The sequence below is a fragment of the Hevea brasiliensis genome, chromosome 6, assembly GCF_030052815.1.
Source record: "Hevea brasiliensis isolate MT/VB/25A 57/8 chromosome 6, ASM3005281v1, whole genome shotgun sequence".
Taxonomy (NCBI): domain Eukaryota; kingdom Viridiplantae; phylum Streptophyta; class Magnoliopsida; order Malpighiales; family Euphorbiaceae; genus Hevea; species Hevea brasiliensis.
Genome location: NC_079498.1, coordinates 99,859,041 through 99,869,339, shown reverse-complemented (window position 1 = coordinate 99,869,339; position 10,299 = coordinate 99,859,041).

The following is a 10,299-nucleotide window of genomic DNA, read 5'->3' as shown; positions in this document are numbered from 1 at the left end:
TCTGCACTTATAATGTCAGAACTTGTAAATTTTAAATTCTTAAAAGATGTAGAGAAATAAATTTTATATAATTTTTTTTATGAAATAAGATTTTAGTATTTAAAATTTGAAAACATTAAAATAAAAAAATTAATATTTAATATGATAAGTTAATTTTTTATATAAAAAATATAAAAAAAATAAAAATAATGTTATACCAAATAACAAAGTTTAAGCATTCTTATAGATATATAATACGATGAATAGATTTTATAATTGATTTTTATAGATATATAATATGATGAATAGAGTTTATAATGTTTGAAATTGTAAATTTTAAAATTTTTAAAGGATGTACTGTCAGTGAAAAGAATTTTAGATAATTAATATTTTTTATAAAATAGGATTTTAATTTTTTAAATTTGAAAATATTTAAATAAAATATTGATATTTAATATTATAAGTTAATTTTCTATAAAATAAATATATAAAAATAAAAATATATCACAAGGCAATTTTTAAACATTTTCATTAAGTTAAATGGCACACTTTTGTAAAACTTTCGTTAAGGTTCAGTTATATATATACTATTTCAAGACAAGTCAGTCAAGAGTATATTAACATGGCTTGATAAATCAATTAGGATAAATATCATAAGTATCGTATATGATAAACATCTCAAGCATTATAATAATAATAAGACACAAATATATCAAGGATGGACTACTTTTTTCATTGGTATATTACAATTAATATAATTGGATAGATTTTCCTTATATTACTTGTAGGCAGAGAAGAAATCTATAACAAGTAGCATGACAAAAACTTACCATACCAGTAATTAGTTATATTTATAGCTCTACAGTTGTCAATTAGTTACTCCCTTCTAAAAAGCATAAAAAACACAATGGAGTGTAATATGAGGAGACATCACTGTGCTTAAGTCATCACACCTCTAGAATTACATAAATAAAAAATGTATAATATCCCCTTTAGCTTCTAAAAATTATATTTTACTTTCTAAACTTTTTACCCCTTGAAAAACATATATATATTTTTTTACTTTTTATGTACATTTTATTTCACTTAGCTTATCTTCACTTGCTTCTTTTTAACTTTTAAGTTATAATATTAATTACTCATTCCATCGTTTTTTAAAAGTTCATTTGTCTGAAGTTATTTATAGTTTTAAGAAAATTGAGGAATATTAATTAATTTTTTAATTATATTCATATATTTATTAAGTATAATAATTTTTTTTAAATAGCACAATAATTATTTCTTTTTTTTTAAATAACACAATAATTATTTTTAAAATTTTAAAATTCATCTTATTAACTTTTTTAATTAAGTGAAATAAATAATAATTTAATTAAATTAAAAATATTTTATTATATTCTATTATTACATAAAAACCTTAAACAATATATATAAAATTAGACACAGTTAGTATTAAATACAGATGGCAAATGAATTAAAACGGACGTGGCTAATATATTAAGCTTATTTTAAGAAAAGGCATTGCCTAAGGCGAATCATGATTTCATACCCAATTAGATTTATGATAAGAATCCTTATGATAATATATGGGCCCGATTTGCCAATTTGGTAGTTTAGGAACGAACCGCACCCCAACCCCAACACCCCGCGCCCGCCCCCGCCCCCCGCCTCCCAAGCCCTTTGTTTTGACCATAATCTATTGAATTATTAATTTTGGAGTGAGATTAAGTTTCCCAATGTCCTCGTAATTGCCACCATCATGTGCTGCCTTTATTTATTTTTCTCATGTTTTTATATCTTAAAGGGTGCTGTTAAAAAAAAAAAAAAAAAAACTCAAGCTCATTGAGCAATGAATTTATTGGGTAGAAATCAACTCATTAAATATTTATATATAATTTATAGATTTTATATATATAATTTAATTAATTTTATATAAATATTTAATTTAATAATTATTAAATTTATTATCTTATAAATTTAAACTTATATTATATACACTTAAAATTGTACTTGGGTCGGGTTAGTTCAATTTTGACTTATTCTATTAACCAAATCAAAAATTACGATTTGTAAACGTTACAAAGAGGAAAAACTGATACTTCCAGTTTCCTTTATACTTGGTTTCAAATTTAATTTTGTCGAGTTTTACAAACTTCATACAAAAATTTAACAATCCAAAAAATATAAATACAATCTCAATTTATTATATTTAAAATCAGAGACCCAAACAAAATATAGCTCACCTGTGCTAATTCTCTTTCAAATTTGACTTTGCAATCCAAAAAATCAAAACACATTTTGACTTTGAAACCATAAAATGCAAAACCCATATAAAATCATATGAAACAAAAAATCAAAATATAGCATTTAAAAGCCATCTCCAACATTTTTCCTTTCTTCCAAGCATCATATTTGAAAAATTGAATAAGAAGAAAACGAGATGGAGAAGAAGAATAGTGTCGGCTGCCGGGGAAGAAGTGTTGTGAGAAGCAATGTCTTGCTAAGAAAGAAGTTTATTGCTATTAAAAGATATGGGAGAAAAAAATGTAGTGTTTTGGAAGAAAACGTGAGAAAATATAAATAAAGAAGAATAATGAAATATTAGGTCTGTGATTTTTAAATGTAGAAAAATATAAAACGACATAGTTTTAAACATAGGGATAATTGATTTTTATACGTATAAGAATATAAAACGACATAGTTTTAAACATATGGATAATTGGTACGGGTTTGATTGTTTTAAATTTTTTTTTAACAAACCAATAACTGAACTGAATAATCGGATTATCTTCTCTTATAAGCCGAAATCAATATTAATTCTTTGAAAACCATTGTTTTTGGTTTAATCTTCTTCAGTTTCACTGGCGTCAGTTGGTTTCACGGTGTGACTATACACTTCTATATGCACTTTTTTTAAAAATCTTTACAATAATAATGAAATTTTTTACTGAAATTCAGTTTATCATAAAATCAACATATAAACATATAAAATTTATTTACTTTATATATATATATATACTATTTAAATTTAATTTATCATAAATCAAATATAAATATACTCTTTCTTTCCAATAAAAATAGATTTAATTTCTTTTTCCTCATAATATAGTTCTATTTCTTTTTTAGGTGAGAATAATTTGCTTGATTTCCTATTCTATCCCTATTTACTGATATTTTTATCAATAAATATATTTTATTAGTCGGTCCAACTTTTAAATAAACTACCCTTATCATCATTAATCAAATATAATGAAATAAACAATCTTTTTTTTTTATTAATTTGTGTATAAAATGTAGACCATTACTTTATTATCTTGATTCTTGTATTAACAAATTAAATTTTGATTAGTTTCATGATCATTAATTATATTTTTAATTTATTCTTAATTAATTATAAATCAATTTTCTCTTTGAAATTGTAGTTTATCTATTAGCTACCTAATATGCCCTGTTTGACATGCATTGAAAAGATAAAATTTGTTATTCCTCTTTCCATTTTTTTTTACTACATTTGAGTTTTGTATGATGATTAAGAAAATAATTAGATAATTTTAAATTTATATAAAAAGACATTAATAATTAGTTAAATTATCTTTTATTTTATTTAAAAAATTATATAAATATTTATTTAATATTTAAGAGAAATAACTAATAAAATTAAAAAAAATAATACTCATTGATTTTTTAAATTTGATAGATCTTTATGAATAAAAGAAAAATTATAAATAAAAATAGTGGAGAGAGTAGTTCCAATAATAATTTAGTAACATAATTTAAAAATTTTCAGTGAAGCAACATGAGTAAAGAGTACATTAAAAAATAAATAAAATTTATTACTTTAATTATATTTTTTAAATTATTATAAAAATAAAAATAAATATATTTTTATAGGACGAAAATAATATATTACATTTTAAAACTACAGTAAACCGAGTCTAAAGAAATGAAAAAATTTCCTTCTAATTTCCCTTTTTTCTTGGTCAACAAAGCATGTCCCTAAACGGACATCCGCAATAAATAATGACTGACAACTTTGAATTTTCCAAGAGCTTATCATTTTTATATTTTATTATTTTACAAATTAAATCTTAATTAATAATTTTTTAGCGTCAAATACAATTAGATATCCAAACTATAGCGGTCAAAACAGTTAATTATTAATTAATTAATTTTAAGATAATATCCATTAATTGAAACTAAACAAAACAAATATATTAGACACTCCTAGATATATTGTCTACGTTGATGTTGATTTAATCTGATTTATTTCTTGAAAGTAGAAATTATATTAATTTAATTAGACTTGTAAAATATAAATCACTGTTTATTAATTTTTTTAATAAGTTAAGATTATATTTAATAGAGCGTAATATAATATAATGTAATTAACTATGTAATACAGTTAAAATTATAATATAGTGTAATATAATTATTATTAAATTTATATGTTTGATTGTAAAATAAAAATATAAATAGTGTCATTTAATAATAATTTTTATTTTAATATTTAATTTATTTATAGTATTAATAATAAGTTATAGTAATTATAATAATTGATAATCTAATGATAGTGGTGGCTAAGTGGTGATAGTGACGGCGATAGCAGTAGTTAGATGATGGTAACAGTAAGAATGTGAGGTAATAGTGGTGATAGTAGACAGACAGTGTAAAGGTGACAGCGACTAAATAGTAATAATAGTTGTTAAATAATAATGGTGGTGGTAGTGATAACAGCAATAGCAATAATAATAATACGTTAGTGATAATAGTGGTGGTATTTATGGTTGTGGTGGTGGTAGTGGTGACATGGTAGGGATAGTAGTGGCAATAGGAGTGGTAATCAGGTGGCAGATAGCGGTGATAGTGGTTATAGTAACATTGATGATAAATAAATAAAATAAAAATGAATAATCATAATTGTATTTATTTTTATATGTAATGATAATCTATGTAATTATCATACTAATATGTTAAATTTTTTTTATGTTACTAAATAACATAATTAAATATACATACATTACAACTTTAATTTTACCATATGAAATATAGCCTAAAAATATAAGCATACACACAAGACATTTGATGATCATATAAATTTTGACAATTGTCTCTGAACTTATCTAGTTATAATATTACAATCCCTCAACTTCAAAATATAATATAAAACCCCATCAACTTTTAAATTTTATACAGTAAATCTCTCTAACCTTCAATTATCAGTTTTTCAGTTAGACACTGACCTGGACAGCTATAGCATAGAGCTTAGTCAGTATTTCTCTTTTCTCTCTCAAATTATATATAAATTGAATAATTTTTATCTCTATAGATAAAATAATTTTTCATGCTTAAAGAGAATAATTTTACACTTTACATAAAGAGAGAAGAGAAAAATATTGACTAAGTGCCTTGCGAAAGCTATTTACATTAGTTTATAACTAAAAAATCAGTAATTTAAAGTTAGATAGATTTTACTATGTAAAATTTAAAAATTTAAAGGGTTTTATATTATATTTTAAAATTTAAGTGCCATGTAGAAGCTATTCACATTAATTTCTAATAGAAAAATCAGTAATTAAAAGTTAGATGAATTTTACAGTATAAAATTTAAAAATTTAAGAAATTTTATATTATATTTTAAAATTAAAAAATTATAATATTATATCTATATAAATTTATAGATAATTATTAAAAATTATCGATCATTTATTAATTTTAAATTAATAAAAATAATATAAAATAAATTAACGACAGCACTTGGCTGATGGCAACGTACAATAACGTCACCAATGATATCATCCGATAGTTTTGGTAACAGTGATAATAATATTAAATCAATGGTTCAAAAGATTGAAAAAAAATGAAGCAATCTCATTCAAACACGAAATTAATGAAATTAAAAAGATAATGATAGATACTCATTCAAGAAATTATTTAAAAAAAAGGGTAAAAAATTATTATTTAATTAAATATAAGTAAAATCTTTGGTCAGATGACTTACCATTAGCGAAACAAGGTTGGATTTAATTAATTACTTAAGAATCTAATCAATTGGAATATGCAAACAACAAGATGTTGACATTTTTAAAAAATAAAAAAAAAAAAGGAAATTGCTGTGTGGTCACTTCACCATGGAATTCTAGATGCACAAGACCAGGCTTTTCTGACCAAGTACAGGATGAAATTCTTATAATATTACAATTTATTATATATAGATTTGTCTTTTAATCAATATTTCTGTTGCTGAAAATGACCTTTAGAATAAATGGTAATTTGCCATTTTCATTCATCTCATTGCCTTTGAAATATATACATACAAGAAAAGGCATAGAAGGCGTTGATTTTCAGTTGTTGTTTTAAAATGTTAAATAAATAATATGTTTTTTAAAATTTAATTATTAATTATTTAAAAATTATAATAAAATTATTGAAAATTAAAATTTTAAACTATTAATAATCCATCAATAACTAAAATTTAATAGTTGATTATCAATTGCGACAACAAATCGCTATTGGTAAATTACATAATTAAATTGTTCGAATAGTGAAATGTTGAAAATGGGAAGTCTAATAGCCACAACTTATCGGATATTTCTGTGATGATTTTTTTTTGTTCAAAAGCACGTTGAGGTCTCCCAAAGAAAATTAAAGGGTGTTGTCGGCTTTTAGATATTAATAATTAGTTATTAATTATTTATATAATAATTTAAAATAAAAATATTTAATAAAATTTACTATTAGAGTATCTGTTAAATATAAAAATAATTATATTATCTTATTGAATATAGTTAAAATATTTTTTTAATCTCTAAAATTTAGAAGAAATAATATTTTATGAATTATTTTTTTAATTTTTAAATATTAATATAAATATTATGCTACCAAATAATATAAATAAGAAAGATATGTTAAAATATTATATATTATTTTAAAAATTATTACCAAAAATAATCTTAATTAATTACTTTGTAAAAAATTTATTACATAGATTTAAATTATTATAAATTAAAAATAAAAATTTTATCATATATTTTATATATTAAATTTATAATAAATTAATTTTAATATAAAAAAAATTAATTTATATAAATAAAATTTTATATATTTAGTAAATAAATCTCACTCCGTACCATTTGCTTTAAATCTATGATGAATTTGGATAAGTTTGGACCAGATTCAGATGAGAAAGTCCTCATTTATTTAAGTGAAGTTGACATTTTGTCTAGACCTCTTGTCTTAGAGTTCTTTTTCATGAGACTCTGCAATTCAAGAAATTTCATTTTTCAATGCTCCAAATAATACGACAATGATTTACGCCAAAAATACGGCATTGATTAACCATTTTTTTAAACATATGAGACATAAAATACTGAATCATTCATTTTAAAATGAAAGGTTTTCATTAATCAATTTTAGTTTATCGATTTAATTATTCAGCTAAATAATAAAAATATATATATATAACTTTTAATTTTTTTCAGTTTTAATTAAACCTTTAAATTTTTTTCATTTAATTTTAGATTTTACTAATAATAAATTTAATTAAATTCATTAATAAATAAAAATTTATTGTGAGTATAAATTTATAAAACAAATAATAAATGGTCAGAGATTTATTGAGGTGTTCTTGATGAAAATCCTTCGATGCTTAAATTAGAATTGATATAGAAAAATAAAGTATCAAATTGATTAGAGAAAAAGAACGTTACCAATTAAAGATTCAGAAAATCACGGCAACATCATTATTAATTTTAAAAAAAATTCTTTTACCTTTATTAATTTATAAATAAATTTTAATATTTTTATTAATTTTAATAAATTTTATATTGATTAATTTTTTTTTTATTTTGATGAAATGATAGAAAATAACTGATAATTAAACAATATATCTAATATTGTTATCTTATTTAAAAAAATTTCTCTCTATACTTCTTATTCACAGTTTTGTTGCCATTTCTTCTCATATTTAAGACCTATCAAATGAAAAAACTAAACAATTTAAATATAAAAAGTTCTAATTATAATTTTAAAAAAGAATTAAATATATTTGTAATATGTATAAAAAGAAAGAGAGAGATTAATTAAAATAAAATTTTATTTTTTAAACAAAAATAAAATTTTATTTTTTAAACAAAAATAAAATTTTATTTGATTTATTAAAATTATATTTTTATCAATTTTAGAATAAATTGTTAAAATTTATAAAAGAAAATTTAAAGGGTTATAATATTGATAATGTAAAAAAATGTTCAAATTATTTTTATCAATTAATTAATTAAGCTAATTGATAAAATTATATATATATATATATATTGGTGGCTTGGTTTCTTCCTCATGACTTCTAGACGACTATGACTGCTTTCCTCCACCAAAAATAAAATGGTTGTAATTGACTTTTCCTTTAACAAAAATCAGTTATTTTTTAATTTTCAAATTTAGGTTTAAATTGCATTTAAAAAAATAAAGAACTGTTTTACACCACTATTACACCCGCACGTAAAAGCTCACTAGTTTAAAACGTAAATAAATATTTATTTATTTTTATTTTATTTAAAATATTTAATTAATAAATTAAATTATTAGGATTAGAGAGGTTCTCATATTATGTCATGTCAAAGAATAAAATAAAAAATTATTCAATTTAAAATTTAAACTTGTAAGTGAGTGTTCTAATAATTATTCTAACGTGGTGGTTCTTCACAAAATAAATAAGCAATTTATTGAGATATTTGAGAAGAGCTAGAAAGACTTAAATTAATCCATATTGAACTACTTAACGATAGAAATCTTGGTTCTTGAATAGACCCAGCTCCATTAACAGCAATAATGGCGAGATCATAAGCACAGTACAATCATCGTTGTTTTGAGCTGACAATAATCTTCATTTTTTCGCTTATTTTGTTCTTAATAGCCCCTTCAATTCATTTACTAAGATTTATTCCTATAAATTGTAGTATTATTACCCTTATTTGATTTATAAACTCTGTAAGCTTGTGAGTACGTTTGTTCATACATCTACATATATAATTTCCTAACATTTATTCTCTGCATGTAAGAGATGTGAGCTTCAAACAACTATGACAGCCGTCTTCCGGATTAAAGCCATGGCGTCTATGGCCTTTTCTTTTTGAGAAATAAATAGTCTGGGACGCTATGCCAGGGAATCGTTTCTTTCAAGTAGAGGAAACCTTTCCCTTTTGGTGTTGTTATTATGAGCAACAAGGAAAGTTTCCTTTTCATAAAGAAAAACTTCGCATGTTCGGATATAGAAAAAATTTCATTATACGAAAATTATAAATATTTCCTTTGAAATAAATTATTTATAATAAAAAAAGATAATTAAATTATCGTATTTAATTTTTTTAAAATATTTTTTTAATTGAAAAAAATCAAATTCTTTCAAAAAATGAAGTAATTCAGATAAAATTTTAATTTTCGAAGGGGAGAGATTTTTTTTTTCCTCTCGCTATTGTAATATGCTGACGATTGTGATGTGACGGAAACTGTGTCTAACACAACTTGCCGGGACTCGGATCTAATATGTGTCATCGGGAATTAGTTGGGAATCTTGAAAATTGTGCCCAGCCGCCGTTGCTGAGAATCTAAGTGGCCCTAACAATGTGACAGTGGTTAGCAAGTAACATACATCATGTGATGTGGAGGTTGGTTTTTTTTTTTTTTTTTTTTTTAACATTTTGGATTTTCGGCGTAGTGCGTACGTTGCCTGCTTTGAGCTTCAATATCAATGGCCGTTCTTTGAGAGTTCAATTCGATTCTGAGTTGGGTCTAGTATTCCTTCGTCAACGGCGTGCATACCATTGCTATCGCTAAAAGCCGAAAAGAAAACTGAAAAATCTCTTTCACAAACATCTTTTCTTCATTTTTTCAATTTGTGACGGTGAGTAATGTTGAGTAGATTTCGATTTAAATTAAAAAATTGAATCGAATTAAAATAATTTGATTCAATTGATTTAATTTTAAAATTTAATCAGTTTGATTTGATTTTATAATATAAAAATTTTGATTATTTCAGTTCGGTTTAATTTTAAAGAGAAAAAAATTAATTAAATCGAACGAATCGAATCGAATAGTAATTTTATACATTCAAATCGAACTGAATCGAATCGAATTGAATTGATTTTTGAATTGATTTATTTTTATGAGAAATTTATGAATTATATTTTATTTTTTATATATAAATTGTTTAATTTTATTGGTTAATGGTTATTAGATTCAAAGCAAAATCAAAATTTGACCAAATAACTTAAAAATTAAGTCTAAATTAAAAAATCAAATAAAAATTAAAACCGATTGGTTTAAACC